Genomic DNA, 18740 nt, shown 5'->3' with positions numbered 1-18740 from the left:
GTTTCTCATGAGTGAAAACCAAATGGATTTTGGCTAGCCAGGTATTCTATTAGAATCTCTATGCCCATCCTGGGCTTCTATTACCTCTTAACAATCTTATTAGTTGGGAGATAATTCTTGACAGAAAAGGAGCAAAAAAGAAAAGAAAAAGAAAAAGAAAGAAAGAAACTGAATTGTTTTATTTAAATTATTGCCCCTAGCGAATTTCAAAAAACAAATAAAACCACATAGCAATCATACTATATTGTACTTAGCATATTTTACAAATTTCAGCTATTTTCATGTTCTTTGGTTATCTGGCCATTGCAATGGTTAATACAGGTAACTTTAAAGCTACATTCATTGGACAGATTCTAGCACAAGGACATTGCTATCTTTTCATTTATCTTCCTTTTTTCCTCATTGGGATCATTTGAGATTAATTGGCATTTTTAAATACTTGTTTGTCTTTAACACCATACATTTGTGCCTATTCTTTCTCTGAATTTGCTGAAATGTGCCTTCCTACAGTCTAGGCAAATATGTCTGGTTGATGGCCAGTTTTTCCTCACTGGCTATGATGGATTCTAAGATGACAACTGCTTTTGTCTAATTTTTTTTTCTACAATCAAATCTGGATATAGCAGCAGTTTCCCTATTTACTTCCCTAGATCCTCCGGCCTCACTCACTTTTCAATATGCTACTTCCACGCTTACACTGTATCTGAAGAGAAAAAAAGATGCAGTGGTAATGACTGTTTATTGCTTTTCTTTCTCTCCATATTCTTAGTATCAGTTCCCCTTAGTTGAAGATTCTTCGTTGCTAAATCAGTTCCTCTTAGTTGAAGATTCTTAGTTGCTAGAAAAACTAACCATCCCAATCCGTGGCTGTGTGTGTCCCAGCCATAGGAAGCTGAGGGTCGGGAGTGCCTCTTGGTGACTCACTCGGCTGTACTCATCGGCTGTGCCTAAAGCAATACCCTACCACCTGCTTAGAAGCCCTAACTCTAAGGAATGGAAGGGATCGAGCACACAGTATTGAATATTTATAGGGGAATTATCAAGTAACGGCCCCACTTGTATTTTTCTATTACCACCACATGCTCCCTCTGCCATATACAACTTCCAGTTTGGGAAGAGATATCATAAGCTACATCTGTATCCCTGTATCCCTGGCATAACCCTGTCTCGTGCTGTTTACCTAAAGTAGTGGTGTTCAAACTTCAGCAGGCCTCAGAATCACCGGGAGGGCTGGTTCAAACCCAGATGCTGGGCCCTGCCCACAGAGTTTCTGACTCAGTGGCTTCAGGTGGGCACAAGAATGTGCATTTCTGACAAGTTCCCACCCATGCTGCTGGTCCTGGGACAACACTCCAGGACAACTGACCTAAAGCCGCGGATTTCTTTCACATCGGTGTCGAATGGCTGTGTTCTATCGTTATTAGAATGTAAATTAATTAGAACACTGTATCTTCAAATGTCACTTGCCTTTAAGTGTCAAAACATAGGTGCACCTCCTTAAATAATACTAACGTAAAATTAATTATAATGAAATTAGTAAAGCAGAAATTAATCTCCTATTAACACCAAAAGATTCAATGGAGCTATAGAAGTGCAAATAAAACTCGTGCTCCAGAGATTCAGAGCCCTGCTTTACTACCTGTACAAACAAACACAGACAAGCTGATTAAACTCTCCGAACCTCAATTTCCAATCTGGAAATCAGAAATACAAAACCTGTGTTAGAGAGTTATTGTGAGGATAAAATGAGGTGAAGAAGCCCATACAATGCCCTGTGCATTGAAGATGTATAATAGTAGGGATTATAATAACAATCTGAAGATTTACTCTGCACCAAGCACCAGGCTTGCCGCTATGCACACAAATCTCATTCAATCCTCAAAACCCTATGAGGAAGGTATTCCTGTTATTCGGCCCCCTGTTTAAAAAGTTTGAGGACCCCTGCTCAAAACCCTATGAGGAAGGTATTCCTGTTATTTCCATTTTACAGATGAAGAAATGGAGGCACAGAAATACTTGAGTAACTTGCTCAGCATTACACAGCTGTAAGAAGTAGTATCAGGACTTGAACCCAGGCAGTCTGCCTCCAGAGCCCAAATCTGAAGCATGACACCTTTCCTCCGATGGAAATCTTGCATCGATCACTTGTTCCTGTATTTGTTCATTAACTAAACAGCACTTTAAACTACTGCCATACACGCAACTAATGAGAAAGCTAATACTCGTGATGTCACACTGACATATATTCTTACTTTTAACAATCTTCGGTGACAAAATAACTTGGCTAACTGTGACAGTCTTAAAAAAATAGCTCCTTGAAAAATAGAGTGCACGGCACAAACGCAGGAGAAGAGTCGTGCTCGTAATGGCCACGGAAAGTGGAAAGCTTGCCATTTGCCCCCTCCATTTTTCTTTCAGTTGGAAGGCAGCTTGCAAATGGAAAAATCATCTCCCATCACCTCCCTCTCAGAGACGGAATATGAGGAGAAAACAGAGGAAGGCCAAGCCCTGAAGCCGGCAGAGCCGAGCGCAGCTTCCGTCCCAGCCGGGAGCCCCCGAAGATGGATGAATCCTGAAGAAGACAGCCAGAGTCCCACACAGACCTGACGGCAGCAAGACATGAAAAATGCAGCAGGTTAAAACACTTCATTCGCTACACGAGAATGGCACTCTCAAAATACAAACTTCCATGTACCTACAAGGGGCAGTGCTGAGACTTTCAGAATTATGATTTTAAGGCATTTTCAATTCTAAAGTAAGAGGCAGTTTTTTGACATGCAGACAAATGTCTGATAAAATATGTTATAGTTATAGAAAATGAGAGAGGAAAATATGGTATAGAAAGTGAAAGATCTTCTAGAACGAGGGTATTTCTGCAGAAAGGAGTTGCTGAAGAGAAGTAAGGTAGGACCTGAAGGGGGAAGAAAGGGAGGCTAGACATCCATTGATGGAGGTCTTGGTGTTCATTCCTGCAAAATAGTATTTGATGTTCTTCAAAGTACGTAAGAAAAAATTTGAGCTTAAAAAGCAACACATTTGCTCAGTAATAGTATTTGATGTTCTTCAAAGTACGTAAGAAAAAAAATTTGAGCTTAAAAAGCAACACACTTTGGCCCCCTAAAGGGATAGGCTGAACTCTCATTTGCAGCGTCTCTTACTTGGAATCTAGAAAGAAAGCCAACATAAACAACATGTCTGCTCTTGTGTACAAGAGCCAGGGAATTTTCAGTGTATGTGGTGGGTAAGTCAGATCTTACTTCTTCAAGGTCTAACCCATAGTGTCCCAGGGTAGCAGATGGAGTCATCGTATTTGAGCTGGAAAGACAAAACCCGGCCACCCCAGGGTCCGAGAGTCTACGCAGAGTCAGGGCTCCAAGAATGACCCCTGGCCTACTTTCCAGTAGGACAAAGTGTTCTTGTCTTCTCATCCCCAAACCACAACTGTTCAGATGGTTTTAAGTTAAATATGGCATTTTATAAACTTTCCCTGGCATTTTTAGTTAACATAAATGTTATGCTATAATTGCAAATATTAAAATGCAATTTAGGGTTTATTTCTACGTAATTAAATAATGCAATCACACATGTATATTTAATGGCACACCCAACTATAGCACTTAATTAAAGGGTCATTCAGTGTTTATTGTCCCTCCTTAAAGTAAATCATTGATTTAAAGAGAATACAAGAATGACATAAGAACTTTCCTGAACAGTCTAATTAGGAGACTAGTGTTAATTATCTGAATGTAGTTTAATTGCATGACTTATTTTCCCCTACTCTAGCTAAATAAAAGTAATTCTCAACCCGCTATTACAGAATTCAGGTAGCTATAAACAATTTTATCATATGATCCTCACTTAGCTTTGGAAAATAATTTCTGGATTAAAATAACTCAAGAAGAAAAATCATCTCAATATAGTTCACGTTCGTGAGGAAATATAATACACTACTTGGCATGTGTCCACAGGAAAAGTCTGGCTCCCAGATGCTTCTTGTCGGCCCACAGTGGATTCAACAATGTTTAAACAACTGACAATATGCACTCACAGCACTGACGACATAGTGACCAAAAATTCAGCAGGAGCCCGTCTCATGGGTATTTTCATATATTGAAAAGTCATATCAAAACAAAACAAACCATAGACATACTTTACAAACCCAAAGATTCAACACTATCCAGTTAGGCTTTTTAAAAGTAGATGTCAACAAAATTACAACAAAAATTTACGAATAAGATGATATGCCACTGCAAGAAACACAAATAAAACAATGTTCTTGAACATGAGAAATATAAACTCTAATTTGGCTTCTACATTAAAAGTCCAACAATAATTCTTTTCAGCAATAGATTAACTATTTCCGTAGCTCATTCATGATAATCATGCAACTTATGTTAATATCCATGATTTCCGAAAAGCCATACTGTTGCTAACAACTGTTTCTATTACTTTGAAGCAAATAAAATTCCCAACATATTACCACGTTTGACCTTCAAAAACAGTAACTTTATAAGATTCAAGGGTAATGTGAAACTTCAACGTTTCGACACCAAGGTGGTAGTCTAATTTTTTTTAGATACATAATGTCTATGCTCTTCATAACTAGCCCGCAAGTCTATCATTTAACTGGAATGCTACACTTTCTAACCAGGAAGGTTCTGGGTAAAATCTACATCCTACTGTAGCACATCCGAGCATAAACAAAATACTGCTAACATTTAATATGAAATCAGCTGTCACAAATGTGGCCAACAGTGAAAAAGCCATGATACAAATCAAATTACTTGGTGAGATTTTTTCTGTTTCCAGATGACAAGTTTCTTGGAGATGATATTCTCTCTTAATAACAAACACCTTCTGTCACATGCTGTTTATGTCATGTAAGTTTCACAAATGAACAGTGCAAACACTGGGTTGACTTTCTGGGAGAGAAAAATGACTGATTGGCATAGAAAATAAAATACATTATGTAAATTAGGTGGACTTCATTTGACTGGAATGTCAACCCTGTTTTTAAGATATATTCTCACGTAACCACATTAACCTCATCTGACATAACCTCAAATGCAAATATGTTTTATTCTTGGCTTATGAAGCCAAGATGCACATTTGGATCTGGATGGATCTCTACCTTGAAATGACTTTTGAGTCATTCTTTGTATATACAAATGTCATTTTTCCCCTAGGTAGTAATAAGCAGCCATTTAGGACCATTTACTTAATAAATTCAGCATCCATTTAAGATCTCTTCCTTTATAAGTTCAACAAAAGTCTCTTCTTGTCAAGAAGTAATTAATATTAAGAGTATAAAGCCAATTAGTACTCCAGAGATGGGCGATATTAGACACCTAGCACAGAGCCTTGCCTGTAGTACATACGCAAATTTTTGTTTGACTTGAACGAAAGTTTATAAATCAAGCACTTATAATTATGCTAAGTATTGCAGTGTTTTTGCAACAATTGATTACTTATGATGAGAAATCCAACCTCCGACAATATGGTCAACCAAGCTGAAACAGAATGTCTTCCCCCTTACTTAAAGGGGAATACTGACCATCTGCAGGGTGGGGTAGAGGCTGGAGTTTTAACCTCTTCATGGGTCCAGAAGATAAGGCCTCAGTCAATGAGGAGCAGAGAGCTGGAAGTAAGACCCCCACCAGCCCATGGAAGTCACAAGAAAGCTTTGTGTCTTTCTAGGGCTCTGTAACGTGGTGGTCAGAGGGGGAGGGAGAGGGTTTCCTGTGAGAAATCAAAACCCCAAGCCTGAACAATGTGAGATCCAAATTTATACTGTCTTCAAGTGTGGTATTCCAAGCCCAGGAATTTAACATAAAAACTGCGAAACTCCTGGGGCTCTGGCAGAAACCAATGCAAAACCATTGTGCGGGAGCATTCCCAGAACCCCGGGCACACAGCGCTCCCACAGGGGCCGGGGAAAAGCTGATAAGCCCGGTGCTTGGCGCTAGCAGAAGAGACGCCCAAGTAAACAGGCGATTCCTGTGTGGCCAGCTCAATAGAAGTCAACATACTGGTAGAATGCTGTAAGAGCACAGCGGAGAGCTAGGAAATTCAGGAAAAGTCCAAGGAAACGCGCATCTTTATTTTCATAGCATTGCTAAGCTGGAGATTCAAAACACAAACTGCGCTAGTCTGGTCCCTTTGCTTTCACCCAGTGAAGGATGGATCCCCCTCGTGAAATTGTCTGGGGCTTTGGACCATCTGGTTTTTAATGTGTCAAGCAATGGGGTTTCTTCTGCCACTTCCTCTGGAAGGTCTTTGTTGTTGTTGTTGTTGGGGGAGAAAAAAAGGTTTAAATATTCAGGGGACTTGGCAATTATTTTTAAAAGTCTTCCCCTTTCTGGTTAACTCGGAAATCTTTTCATGAATATAAATTCCCCTCTTTCCCTATGACCTGAATATGCTATCATATAGCCTCTAGTTTGGTAGATATAAACACTTTTTAAAGGGGCTTCACTTAATGAACTTCCCAATCTTAATCATTTTTACTTTCATCTTCAGAATGTACTTTAGGTGCTGTTCTGAGCCACATTTTGCTCATGGGATATGAGTAGCATTGAATGAATAGGTCTTTTCAGATATTTCATCAGCTGGCATAGACTTGGCTTTGATCTTTGTTTCTCATCAGTCTCTGTCAACTTTTCCAAAACTATTTCTTATTAAGTATTTGTTATATTTTATACTTCTATTTAACAAACTCTGAGTTTTATTGGTCAACACTGGATTCCTCAGTGCCTAGCACAGTGCCTAACATGAGTAATTGATAATAACTTGTATGAATAATGAAGCATTGAATTACTTATATCATGTGGGGCTTTTCTTTTTTCTTTTCTCATTTCATTTCCTTCAGTGCATTTATTAGAACATTAAATGATCTCTTCAGAATACCTCTCAATTAATGCTGGACTCTTAGAAAATATTAATAAGCAACCAGGCTCAAAACTCACATATTTTAAAGTGTCTACACATGTATATTTACATACTTTGAGATTACTGTCTCTTATAGTTATGTCTTAAGCAATATAGGGAGATATATTTTATTATGGGTGTAAATGACCTTTACCTTGACCCACATAATCAAGCGAAGTTTCCAGGAAGAACTGAGATGTAAGGTAATTTCTGAAAGGAAACATGGGCTGACCAGGGAAGTGAGATGAGGGATGTGAAATCAGGAGCAGGACATGTAAACAGAGTGCTGAGAAAAGGAGCCTGCCTCGTGAAGGAAAGGGTGTGGAGTGGAGAAGGGAAATAAAGGGCTTAATGTAAGCCACGACTGGCACTAGGAGTGAGCAAAATGAATACTGACCACAACCGTCCTGTTTTCTAGACCCTCCAGTGACTGCTCCATGCCCACTGAATCAAAGTAGTGGCTTGAAGGGTAATTTTTAACACCCCCCTCACCCCGTATCAATCTAATCATTGATTCTTAAACTTTGTTGTGCTACTCTTAAAGCTGCTTATGCAACCTTCCATATCTGAGTTTATTTTTAAACATAAAGCTCATTATTTTCTTACTAGAGGCCCGGTGCATGAAATTCATGCATGGGGAGGGGGCGTGTTCCTCAGCCCGGCATGCACCCTCTCCAATCTGGGACCCCTTGGACATCCCTCTCCCAATCTGGGACCACTGGCTCCTAACAGCCTGCTTGCCTGCCTGCTGGCCTGATCCCCCTAACTGCCCTCCCCTGCTGGCCTGATCACCCCTAACTGCCTCTGCCTTGGCCCCGCCACCATGGCTTTGTCTGGAAGGACATCCGGTCTAATTAGCATATTACCCTTTTATTAGTATAGTTACACTAGAGGCCCAGTGCACAAGATTCGTGCACTGGGGGGGGGGACTGCCTGCACCCTCTCGCAGTCCAGGAGCCTTCAGGAGATGTCCAACTGACTGCTTAGGCCCGCTCTAAGCTGGCAGTCCATCCTTAGCTCTGCCACGGAGGTGGGAGAGGCTCCCACCACTGCCGCCTCGCTTGCTACACTCACCAGCCATGAGCCCGGCTCTGGCTGAGCGCACTGACCACCAGGGGGCAGCTCCTGTGTTGACAGTCTGCCCCTTGGTGGTCAGTGCAGGTCAAGCGACCGGTTGTTCCGCTGTTCGGTCGATTTGCGTATTAGTCTTTTATTATATAGGATTAGGTGCTCTGATTTCTGTCCTTGCACATGTCAGCTTTTAAAAATCATAGTTATGATCCTGTGCTCTTTAGACCTACATTACCTGTAGTCTTTTATAAATGAGTGGAAGTATAGGAGAATGCCATTTCCTTCTCCACTTCCTGCTTGAGATGACTAACCTACCATAGGGAACTGGTACTCCAGTCAGCCTGCTGTTCACAGATGATCTATCCTTAAAGGTACAAAAGATGAATGGTATTAGAGCTATTCATCACTCAATGTATTTCATTTCATATGTTTATTTATTTGAGACTATGCTGACTGGAATAGTAATGTTAGATTTTAACAAGGTTTTGGGAAACCAGCTATACTTCAATGTACCACTGATAGTATACTGTTTAGTACCTCATTCTTTTCTTTATTTACTTTTTAAAATATATTTTTATTGATTTCAGAGAGGAAGGGAGAAGGAGAGAGAGATAGAAACATCAATGATGAGAGAGAATCATTGATCAGCTGCCTTCTGCCCACCCCAAACTGGGGATGGAGCCCACAACCTTGGCATGTGCCCTGACTGGGAATCAAACTGTGACCCCCTGGTTCATAGGTCAATGCTCAACCACTGAGCCATGCTGGTGGGGCAGTATCCCATTCTTTTGGGATTCTGCAATAATTGGTGCTATTTGGAAAAGAATCATCATAAAGAATTTCTCCTAACTTAACTAACAGACCCCTCTAACTACAGACTACATAATTTAGGTATTACTTATTAACTTCTCATGAGGAAGGCACTCTTCTAAGTTCTCTAGGGGATGCCAAGACATACAAGGTTTGGTCCCTGTAAATAAGATAAGGATACGCTATAAAGACCCATCCATTTGCTTGTTTGCTGAATAATCACATGAAAAGCAAACTATTAATACAAGATTTACAGAACAGTAGATAACAACATAAAAATGTCCCACTGTTGTTGTGATACCTTTTCAAATTAATGGTGCTACAGAAGGTGGCATGGATGGTGCGTTAGAGGCAGAATCAGCAGCAGTAGGCAACTGACTGGACTAGGGGTGGGAATCAAGGATTATTTTGAGGGTTTTTTTACTTTGTTATTTTTATCTTTGAAAATCTTTGTTACATAGGTCCTCCTTCCCCCTACCCCTATTTACCTCTTCCGGCCCACTCCCTTCCATTCCCCCCACCCAGGCCCTCACCACCCACTGTCTCTGTCCACGGGTTATGCATATATGCATACAAGTTCATTGGTTGATCTCTTCCCACCCAGCCTCCCTTGTTTTACTTTTTAAAACATGCATGATGCTTAATGCTGCTAATAGAAACAGTAAAGAAAGGAGGAAGAGCAGTGTTAGTAAGGAGGTTGATACACAGGTACTAGTGTGACATGAGAGCCAAAAGTCACTTGAAATGTGAAGCCAAAGCTCAGAGGAGAGGCCCGATATGAAAATGTTGATGTATTATTCTTTCCATATTTTTTTGCACATGTGTGCCAGTAAACACTTACTAGATAGCTAAGGACAAAGTGATTCTTACCACATTTCTGTTGAAGAGGCAGCTATTGGCTAAACGTTTGAACTCTGGAGTCAGAATGCCTGCGTTCAAACCCTAACTCCACCACTTCCTAGCTTGGGACCCTGAACAAGTTACTGAGTCCTTGTGTGCCTTAGTTTCCTTACTTGTAAAATAGAGAAAGTAACAGTACCTAAGCCATAAAATATATGTGCTTATTAAATGAGATAATACTTAGGAAAGCACCTACCTGGCACTGAGTGTTAACCATGATTGTTATAATTACCATTACATCATCTTTTAAAATATTTTGTTGAACTGGCTATTCAGTGAAGATGTTTTACTTTGTTACGTTGCTCTAACCACATGCATGCACACGAAGCCATACTTGAAGGTATAAAGCTGCCCAGAGAGAGAGAAAGGAGAGAAAGAGCACTCCAAGTCCAATTTTGTCATCACCTAGGACCATTAAGCGGCATTTGATGTCCATGGGCAGCCCCACATAATTATAGATGCCAGTCTCACTTTAGTAATTCAGCGCACATCTTTCGACTGTCATTTATGCTCACAAGACTGTGTTAAAGATCAATTCTGTCCTACAGAGGTCCTGCTTGGCCTGGCTTTTACCCAGCTCTCCAGTCTCACTCTAACCTCTCCCTGCGTGGCTCCCTGTGGTTCTCCTTCTGATTCCGAAACCCTCAGCATCCTCCAGCCTCGGGGCCTTTGCAGTACTCGGTGTCCCCCTGTGCCTAGAACAGTGATGGCGAACCTATGACACGCGTGTCAGAGGTGACACGCGAACTCATTTTTTTGGTTTATTTTTCTTTGTTAAATGGCATTTAAATATATAAAATAAATATCAAAAATATAAATCTTTGTTTTACTATGGTTGCAAAGATCAAAAAATTTCTATATGTGACACGGCACCAGAGTTAAGTTAGGGTTTTTCAAAATGCTGACACGCCGAGCTCAAAAGGTTCGCCATCACTGGCCTAGAAGGTACTTCATTTGGTTTGTTGCATTTGCTAGTTTTATCTCAGAGGTTTCAGTTTACATGTCACCTCATCCTTGACCATGAAATATAACATAGCTCCTCCTTTCACACCATCCTCTTACCTTTGTAGCACTTAGATAAGATAATCTGACATTATCTTAATAGAGACCACCAAGTCTGCCTTTTTTCTGCCTAAACCTTCAATAAGCATTGTTGAAGCAATTAATTAAATGCATAATAAGAACTAATGATGAGAAGAAAAGACAGAGTAGAAACAAAAAGCTTCACTATTATAGAAATAAAGGATAAATAGGAAAAACTATCTGAAACTATCAGCAAGCATCAGGAAAAGAGGAAATCTAAAACTCTGCCATGGGCCCTGGGCAGGTGGCTCTGTTGGTTGGAGCCTCATCCCATACACCGAAATGCTGTGAGTCCAATTCTCAGTCAGGACACATACGCAGGTTTTGGGATTGATCCCTGCTTGAGATGAGTATGGGAAGCAACTGATTGATCTCTCTTTCTCTCTCTCTCCCTCCCTCCCTCCCTCTCTCTCTCTCTCCCTTCCACCCCTGGTTAGGGTGTGAATGGGAGGCAACTGAAATAAATAAATTTTAAAATAAATAAAAACAGTGCCAAGGTCTTTATTTATAAATATTAACTGTAACAAGAAAACAAAATGGGAAAGGCCAAAGGAGGAGACAGTTTCAAAAAGAAAGGGGTGGCCAGGAAAATAAAATTTCCAGAGATGAATTTGAGGACAGAGACCACTGACTGGGAGACTGGTAACTTCGAGGAAGCTGTTTCAGTTAAGGCAGTGGTTCTCAACCTTCTGGCCCTTTAAATACAGTTCCTCATGTTGTGGTGACCCCCAACCATAAAATTATTTTCGTTGCTACTTCATAACTGTAATGTTGCTACTGTTATGAATCGTAATGTAAATATCTGATATGCAGGATGGTCTTAAGCGACCCTTGTGAAAGGGTCGTTCGACCGCCAAAGGGGTCGTGACCCACAGGTTGAGAACCGCTGAGTTAAGGAATAAGGATGGAAAACGGAAGTGTCAGGGGTGAGGGAATGAGCAGGTGAAGAGACACCATGAAGACAGGGACCGAACTAAGCCCTCCCACGAATTTAATGCTAAGGAGAAACAGAATTGAGTTGTAGGATTATGAAAAGAGGCCCAGACAAGGGGGCAGGAGATGTGGGATCTGGTTCCAAAGAGCCCACAAATGCAGCTCTGCATCCCAGTCTCCTTATTCACCTCCAAGAAAAATGCTCTGCCCCACCTCACCTCCTGTAATCAGGAGCAAGCATGTCAAACTCGCAGCCGATGGGCCGCATGCCTGAAGGAGTTATTTGTAAGAGTTCTAATGAGGTTCTAATAAGGAGGAGCAAATCTATAGAAAAATGTCTTATCTGAAACAAAATCAGGTAAAATTTCACTTAAGTTTAATTAAGTTAGACTGGTTTCCCCCCACCCTTTATTGAAGGCTTTGTACTTACTCCACTGTAGCATTTGCTGAGGCCAGATATGAAGAGCGTTATATTTATCACTGACATTTTGTTGAACTTGTCCATTCTTATTAATCATGGCTTTAAAGTAAGCAGCTGAGTTCTCTTAGGAAGTTGATATTCCCAGCAGACCTATCTGCCAAAATAGTGGAGCCTGCTGCTCTCCTGCTGCAGTCTGAGTGTGTTCATGGAGGGTGTGTGTGTGTGTGTGTGTGTGTGTGTGTGTGTGTGTGTGTGTGTTCTGGAAGCCAAAAAAAACAACCAAATACATTTTTGTGAAGCCACTACAAACTTGATCATATTCTGTCTTCTGAAAGCACGAAGGAATTGAAAACAAAAGCAGGCTCTGATCTGCTTATATTCTACATGGGATGCAAATCATATCTGCGGAATGAAGACTCCAGTTACAAATTCTGATACAGAGGTGATTGGAAGCAATGCATTAAACTAATTGTTGAGATTTCTGGGGCTCACAGATAAAGGACTCAATTAGGTACAGATACAAAACCTACAGTGTGCGTAACTGACCTCTGGCACCATTTTAGGATTCTTCATCTAAGGTTCACAGAAAAATCTTAAGAGCCAGCCCTATTAGTGTAATTGTTCTTCTTGCTTTATAAATGTTAGCATTTTAGTCTGATGAGAGTGGTAGACATTTGCTTACCTTTTGGTTCAGAATTTTTAATATGATTCTAATGGGTACCCTAGGCCAGTGGTCGGCAAACTCATTAGTCAACAGAGCCAAATATCAACAGTACAACGATTGAAATTTCTTTTGAGAGCCAAATTTTTTAAACTTAAACTATATAGGTAGGTACATTGTTATTAACTTAATTAGGGTACTCCTAAGGCTTAGGAAGAGCCACACTCAAGGGGTCAAAGAGCCGCATGTGGCTCACGAGCCGCAGTTTGCCGACCACAGCCCTAGGCAATGTAAACATAAATATGTGAGTCCCAAAATTTAGAATTTGGTGGCTAAATAATCCAAACATTTAATAATGTCTTAGTGATTCAAATTGGTTCTTTAAAAAGAAAAATATGATCTTTTTTCATAGAGTCCTTTTCTCTTGTTGAAGTTTCTAGTCCTTCTTTTGTTCTCTTTAATCATTTTAAACACGCTTATTTTATAGTCTTTTTTTCTGGTTGTTCCCTCATCTCCAGTTCTTTAAGGATTAATTCTCTCATATGTCTTATTCATCCCCATTTCCCTGGGACTCTGGGTAAAGCACCGGGCCACCAGTTTTTATCTGTACTATTTTCATTGTCTCTCAGAACTACATACATTGTAATTTCCACTGTGATTTCCTCTTTAAACTCAAGAGCTCTTTAGAAGATTATTTTTCAGCCTCCAAACATGTGGGGGGGGGGGGAGAGACGTGGTTAATTCTAACTATCTTTTCAGTGTTGATTTCTAATTAAATTTCATTGTAGTTAAGGAACATAGTCTGTATGTATGATACAGATTTATTAAAATGTGTTGAGATTTCAATAGTGAACTTATATATCATCAGTTTCCATGAGTATTCTATGTGTACTGAAAAGTGCATCCTCTTATCTAGATAAATTAGATAAAATCAGCAACTCTATAACACTAAAACCACATTATACTCAACAAAGATAAAAATATAAACAATTAGATGTGTGCAGTGACCCTAATTTATGAATGTTTTCTTTATATTCTATAACTTCAGATAACCCTCTCAGCAGAGTTCAGAGTTAAAACCATCCAAAAATAATGGACTCTCATCTAGTTAATTACTTGGGAAAAAATTAATCACAATGTATATTATAACTTTATCATTCAGTACCATAGTTTAGAAAAAAAGAATGCCAGCAGACTGCCTGAATTAACATATTAAAATGATGAATATAGGTGGTTCCATGAAAGTCAACTGGTATCTTTCCATTGAATTCTAAAGAAGGAATGAAAAAAATTCTTTGGTGAAACCAGAACTTACCATCACTTATAACGATGTTAATGCCAGAGGCATATATTAACTTGGTAATATGACTGATCATCTTTCCACAAGAAAATAGAGCTGAAATGTATTTTAGGGGTTTTAAGCACTTATTGATGATGTTAGCATTTGTGTCCACTTGCTGGAGAGTACTCCAAATTTAAATACCCAAAGTGTTCTTTTTTATGTATACATAAGAGTTTCACTGCAAAAAAAATTAACAGCTGCCTTTTGCTTCATATTCCATTTTCAATACAGATAGTAGGACTGAATAAATTTAAAATGAAATTGAATGATCAAAGGAGAAAAACATCCTTTTCTGGCTCAGATTAGTTCAATCTGTCATTAAAATTTTTAAAAAGGAACGAATTAACACTTTTAAAAAACAGGTTAATGGAACTGGAAATTTGTCTTCCTGCTTTATGTTATGCCCTCCCCTTTAGTCTACTTGCCAGAGGATTTCAAATGCAATTTCCCTGAAAGCTACAGATTAATAGACTAATGAGTGGTTTCCATTCTTATTACTGGGCTAATTCTATTCAGTCTATATCTAGAAAAATCTTTTTTGTTTCTGTTGCTTCTGCATAATTTCCTGACATAAAAAATAAAAAAAATTAAAAAGCAAGTGACATGGTAACTAGAAAAGATGAGTAAGTTGGGTTAATTTCTGAGGCAATTTCCCACATACTATTTTCTCTTTTCAAGATTCAAAAATCAAATAAAAAATGCTCCTCCGCATTTCTAATGGAAAATGAGCAATTACTTCTGAAATTCGTGCTAAGCCAAATGAACTCATTACTGTGTTATGGAACAGTTTAACGCACTTTGATCAATACATTAGCTCTGAAAACACAAACATGCTAGAGTAATATCACAATGTAAGCAAACCTGACTTGGCCTGTGCTCATAGGTCCTAAGACATAAAAGGTGCCAAAACAGTAGGGTATTTGAAGAAAAAGGCACATACTTTTAATTTTCCCCAGAAATCTCGCACTCTCAACTTTTCTGTACATATGTAAAATCCCCTAAATGCAAAGAAATCTTAAAAATTTATTCTTACTCTTTTATGAAGTTAATTAAAAATTAATGAACAAGAAATTAAAGAGAAGCTGCTGTAATAAAGTTAGAATATTCTAACTGAAAAACAATTACAATGAAACTACTTATATTCCCATAGATTATAAACATTTTTCAAGGGATATTTTGCAATACAATTTTTTAAACAGTGTTTTCTTCTTCTTACTCTTGAGACTTAAACACTGTAGGTTTACTTTACATTAAAAATACATTTATTAGAATCAGAGCTGTACTTTCTCAGTAGAACTCTGTGATTTAAAGTAATATGTATTGAATGCTTAGATTTTTCTTCAAACATACGATAGGCTTTATCTTTCAACTAAGGGGATTAGTTTTCAACTATATGCAATTGACAGAAAGTTGTGTTGAAATGGTCATATTTATTAATTCTGGGAATTTAACCAGTCAGATTTCTGAGAAATGCAGTTCTTTGTACAGAACTGGAAAAACACCAACAGTTTGTAAATACATTCACTGCTTTTCTACTGTTTTCACTTCCTCTCAGAATTATATTCCTATTTTACCCAAGTGAAAGCAATTAGCTTACTTTTTATCCTGGAGGCAGGATTTTTTCTTTTTAAAGGAAAAAAGTTACCTTTCTAGGTTTAGATATTTAATCAAACAAAAGCTCTACTAAGAGGCAACTTTAGGGCTTTTACTAAGAAAAATCCCCTCTGTAGCAACTGGCTGAAACTTGACAAACTTGAACTGTGCAGATGCTGAAGCGGGTCTCGGTTCCACTGGGGAAGAAAGAAGACTACACATTCCTCAGCTGCCTGCATCAGCTTCCTTCCCGGGGGCACAGTTGCAGGCTCTACGAGCTCAATCACTTTGTACAGCAACTGGTATCCCAGGCAGGGGCCACGGAATCCCAGAGCAGCTTAGGTTTCTTCCAGTACCTCAGCAAGAAATAAGACTAAAGAGTAACCAGTTTTTTCCAACAATCATATGGCCCCAGGCCAAAAAAAAGGGGAAAAGAAGAACATCTGTAGTGAGAGAAAATAAAAGATGTTTCATATTTTTAAGATTTTAAGCTACTTCCAGGAGATTTTCACTGGGCCTTTATTATAAAAACTAGAGAGCTGGTGCACAAAATTTGTGCACAGGGGTGGGAGGAGGCCCCTCAGCCCAGCCTGCACCCTCTCACCTTCTCGCAATCGGGGACCCCTATGGGATCAGGCCTAAACCGGCAGTTGGACATCCCTCTCGCAATCTGGGACCTCTGGCTCCTAACTGTTCACCTGCCTGCCATCTGATCACCCTAACCACTCTACTTGCCTGTTTGATCGCCCCTAACAGCTTGCCTGCCTGCCTGATCACCCCTAACCACTCACCTGTCTGCCTAATCGCCCCTAACCACTCTGCCTGCCTGCATGATCACCCCAAATCGCCTCTGTCTCCACCCCTGCCACTACAGCTTCGTCCGGAAGGATGTTCGGAATGATGTCCGGAAGGTCATTTGGTTGTCCGGTCTAATTAGCATATTACGCTTTTATTATTATAGATGACTATGAATGTTTGATCTTTATTCTTTACCAATATTTTATTTGGGAGCATGAGGAGAGAATGATCAAGTTGAAGAAACACAACTTAATTAACAGCTAATCAACAACTGTAATGTGACTCATTCATTGCAGGGTTTTAAAGTAGTGAAAAGTACATGATAATAATATATTTAAAGAGATTATACTCTTCCATTTGACATCAGTATACATTCTCACAAGCTCTTAAGAACATTTTTAAACTAAAATAATTGTATTAATGATATGGTGTGATAAAAGCAAGCAGAGAATAGTCTTCCCTACTTGAGGATGACTAATGCTATGGCAGATGTCATTTCCTTAGGATAAATCAGAAAGGAGGAGCTATAAACACATAGCTCATTAAAATTAACAAAAATATACAGATTACTATTCCCCACAAAGGTATGCTTTTATACTAATTGTCTTCTTCTTGGGTAGTGAAAGACAATATGTAGACACATATTTTGAGTAGTTTTTATAATATTTTGAATGTATAATACCATTAAAATCACTAATTCTTGCCCAACTAGCATGGCTCAGTGGTTGAGCATTGACTTATGAACCAGGAGGTCACAGATCAATTCCCAGTCAGGGCACATGCCCAGGTTGTGGGAAAGTTATTCTTTGACCTCATATAAGCATTGGTAAGAATTTACCAGATACAATAATGAAAATAATAGTGATGTACAATTTATTGTGGACTTTCTATGATTCAAGCATGGTGCTGAGAGCTTTATATACATTAGCTGCCCCCCCCCCATGATATTCTTCCCATTTTATAAGTGAAGAAATTGACTTTTAAAGTCACAGGGCTAGATGGTACAGCCAGAATTTAAACTTTCTGATTCTAAAGTCCATGTGCTAGTTATTATGCTCTACTGACTTCAATGAAAATGACATTTGTACATTAATTTGGAACATTTTAAGTATTTTTGAAATCAATTTTAAGGTTTACACTATGTCATTAAATTGTTCTATTCAGAGAAAAACAGCCTCTCTAGACGATGTTAAAGGATTACTAGTATACTGCTTATAACCCTTTTTATTCTCTGCAGATTTTTAATGGCCAGAAAAGGGGCTCATTTCATCTCGAGTAATGCAATAATTCCCTGAATGTTTTCATATTCTAAGTATCCTAAGTTCCACATGCCTATCTTTCTATTTTAGGTTGACCTTAAAACTATAAGTGAAATAAGCTAATAGACAATTAATTTTGTTATGAAACAGATGCCAAGGCATACAAACACTAAAGCATGCTTGAAAACGCAGAATAGGAAAACATTCTTATCGATGAAATATGAAATAAGAAAAATCCAAGCTTTAAAGGGCCTTTGTTTATAGTTCAACAATATTCCTCTAAGACAGTGGTTCTCAACCTACCTAATGCCATGACCCTTTAATACAGTTCCTCATGTTTTGGTGACCCCCAACCATAAAATTATTTTCATTGCTACTTCATAACTGTAATTTTGCTACTGTTATGAATCATAATGTAAATATCTGATATGCAGGATGTATTTTCATTGTTACAAATTGAACATAATTAAAGCATAGTGATTAATCACAAAAACAATATGTAATTATATGTGTGTTTTCCGATGGTGCTAAGACCCCTGTGAAAGGGTCGTTCAACCCCCAAAGGGGTCGCGACCCACAGGTTGAGAACCGCTGCTCTAAGACAATGCTATACACTAGAGCGAGGAGGAATACATGAGGCAGAAGTTGTTGACATATGGGGTGTGCACAGAACTTCTGGTTAATGGAAGTTCCAAGATGTATAAATAAAAAATGATGTGTGAGTTGGTGGAAAAAACTGTAAAGCAAGTCAATTTTTTAATTAAAAAATTATGTAGCATAAACAATGCTAATGAGCCAAAAGTCCCATGAGATTAGGACTGTATCTGCTTCATTTTAACATTCCGTTCACTTTTCATAAGTGTACATCCACTCACTTGAAATACCTCAAGCAGAACCCTTTTTGTAAAATAGAATTTTAAAGATTTTCTTTGCCCTTGTTCT

The 18740-nt window shown here is 38.8% G+C and overlaps 1 protein-coding gene across 1 annotated transcript in view; it reads right to left on the bottom strand.

The window, feature by feature from the left end:
- Positions 1 to 18740, bottom strand: part of SKAP2 (src kinase associated phosphoprotein 2) — a 152924-nt gene that overhangs the window by 32804 nt on the left and 101380 nt on the right. The window lies entirely within an intron of this gene.

Source organism: Myotis brandtii, unplaced genomic scaffold, assembly GCF_000412655.1.
Source record: "Myotis brandtii unplaced genomic scaffold, ASM41265v1 scaffold17, whole genome shotgun sequence".
Classification (NCBI taxonomy): domain Eukaryota; kingdom Metazoa; phylum Chordata; class Mammalia; order Chiroptera; family Vespertilionidae; genus Myotis; species Myotis brandtii.
The sequence above is the reverse complement of the archived record's forward strand: the minus strand, read 5'-3'. Positions and strand labels throughout refer to the sequence as shown.